At 39.4% G+C, this 2808-nt stretch overlaps 1 pseudogene; it reads left to right on the top strand.

The window, feature by feature from the left end:
• The first annotated feature begins 1733 nt into the window (after positions 1–1733).
• On the top strand, positions 1734–2525 carry LOC127232871 (60S ribosomal protein L7a-like; annotated as a pseudogene).
• The last annotated feature ends 283 nt before the right edge of the window (positions 2526–2808 follow it).

Here is a 2808-nt window from a genome sequence, read left to right as displayed (position 1 = left end):
AGAAGATGGGAGAGGAGACAGTCTCTAAATCCAGCTAACACACCCATTTATAGCCATGGATTCCAGATGCACACCAATCCCAAGTGATCTCTGAAAAGGCTCCTGAAAAATAATATTTTCTGTGCTCCCATGAAAAAAGAAAAGTAAAACAGATTTGGAAAGTGCAAACCAGAGCCAGTTATGTGACTGGATAAAATCCAATGGTTAGCAATGAGATGCCCAAAGCATATGATGGTAAAGAATGGGCAATTGTTAGTGCCCATATCAGTGTAGAGCCTCTGTCCATGATGAAGCATGCCACATGTGCAGACAGTGTGATGTTCAGGATACAGGGATACAGGATAAAGGGATACAGCTTAGACCAGTAGGAGAAACCTCATTTTCAACGAGGTCAATGAAATTATTGAAAACTTCAATCAGTTGTGAAGAACTCAAACAGAAGAGTCCATACCCAGTCATTTCTTGATTTATTTTACTTTTTACCATCTGTTATGTACATGTGAGTGCAGGTGCATATGGAGGCCTAGCATGGGTGCTGGGAAGCAAACTCGTATCTCTACAATAGTACTGCACTTTCTTAGCTGCTGAGCCATGTCTCCAATCTTCAATGAATCACAATCAATCAGTCAATGAATAATTAGATAAGTGTGGCATATGAAATTGAGACTTGTTGAAAGATTAAGAAATTAAATCTTGTGATTAGAACACAATGTGGGACCCCTAAAGTTGATTTATCAATTAGCTTGCCTATTTTAAAACACACCAGAAATAAATGGAAGTCATCTTAAGTAGAAAAACGATAACAAAAAAGAAAATATTTTCATAACAAGACTGTCACATTTCTAGGATTGTTCAGCACTAGAATGTGACATACAATGATGAACCCAACTACATGTGAGGATGCCCAATACCTTTGAGACAAGAGGCCACTTTCAATGCCATGACACAATGGCCCAGCAACTTTCTCTTATTCTGTCTTTGGGTTTTCTTTATGCTAAAATTTAAAAGTCCCACAGAAACAATAATTTCTTTAGTGTGGCCAGAAAGGTAAAATAAAATGGTCCCAAGTATAATAATGGCAAGCTTATAAACAAGTCCCCATTCACTTCTACTAACATTTCGCTAAAGCATAGTAGTGAGGGGTTACACAGAAATGAAAATAACTGTCAAAAAAGTTTTTCAGGGCAGAGACTTTAAACCTAGAATTTACAAAGAATTCAAAAACTTAAAAAACTAAATAATACAAATCTAAACAGAGAATTCTCAACAGAAGAATCTCAAATGACTGAGAATCACATTTGAAAAAAAAATGTTCAACATTCTTAGCTACCAGGGAAATGTAAATCAAAATGATAATGAGATTTCATCTTCCACATTTCAGAATGGCTAAGATCAAAAACAAGAATGGGGAGTTAGGGGAACTTTCTTCTGCTAGCTAGTAGGAGTGAGAACTTGTTCAGCCACTTTGGAAATCAATATGGAGGTCTCTTAGAAAATTGTGAATCAGTCTACTTCAAAATCCAGCTATACTACTCCTGGGCATATACCCAAAGGATATTTTACTATATCACAAGGACACTTGCTCAACTATGTCCATAGCAGCTTTATTCATAATAACCAGAAATTGGAGGTCCTTCAACCAAAGAACAGATAATGAAAATGTGGTACATCTGCACAATGGAGTATTACTCAGCTGTTAATGGCTACACTCTCTTTTTCTCCAGTCAAGCAAGATGACCAAAAGAAAGAAGGCCAAGGGGAAGAATGTAACTCTGGCCCTGCTGTCGTGAAGAAACAGGAGGCCAAAAAGGTGGTGAATCCTTTGTTTGAGAAAATGCCTAAGAACTTCGGCACTGGGCAGGACATCCAGCCCAAAAGAGATCTCACCCTCTTCTCAAATGGCCTAGTTACATCCAGCTGCAACGGCAAATGGCCATCCTCTATGAGCGTCTCAAAGTACCACCTGCCATTAACCAGTTCACCCAGGCACTGGACCGGCAAAAGCTACCCAGCTGCTTAAGCTTGCCCACAAGTACAGGCCAGAAACAAAGAAGGAGAAGAAGCAAAGACTGTTGGCCCGTGCTAAGAAAGCTGCTGGCAAAAGAGATGTCCTGACTAAGAGGCCTCCTGTCCTTCGAGCAGGAGTCAATACAGTCACCACCTTGGTGGAAACAAGAAGGCTCAGCTGGTGGTGATCGTCCACAATGTAGACCCATTGAGCTTGTGGTCTTCCTGCCTGCCCTGTGTAGGAAGATGGGGGTTCCCTACTGCATCATCAAGGGAAAGGCCAGGGTGGGGCGGCTGGTCCACAGGAAGACATGTACCACTGTTGCCTTCACACAGGTTAACTCAGAAGACAAGGGTGCTCTTGCTAAGCTGGTAGAAGTTATTAGGACCAATTACAAAGACAAATATGATGAGATACGCGCCACTGGGGAGGCAATGTCCTGGGTCCTAAATCTGTGGTTCGAATTGCCTAACTGGAAAAGGCAAAGGCCAAAGAACTCGCCACTAAACCGGGTTAAATGTACACATACTGCTAAGTTTTCTGTACATAAATACAAACTTATCTTACATCATATATATATATATATATACATACATATATGTATATGTATATATGTATATGTATCATATATGTACATATATATGTATATATATGATACATATATATGATACATGAAATTTGCTGACAAATGGATAGAACCAAAAAAAAAGGAACAAAAATTCATCCTCAGTGAGGTAACCCAGACCTGCAAAGACAAATCTGCTATGTACTCGCTTAAAAATGGATATTAGCTATAAAGT

Source organism: Phodopus roborovskii, unplaced genomic scaffold (assembly GCF_943737965.1).
Source record: "Phodopus roborovskii unplaced genomic scaffold, PHOROB, whole genome shotgun sequence".
Taxonomy (NCBI): domain Eukaryota; kingdom Metazoa; phylum Chordata; class Mammalia; order Rodentia; family Cricetidae; genus Phodopus; species Phodopus roborovskii.
The sequence above is the reverse complement of the archived record's forward strand: the minus strand, read 5'-3'. Positions and strand labels throughout refer to the sequence as shown.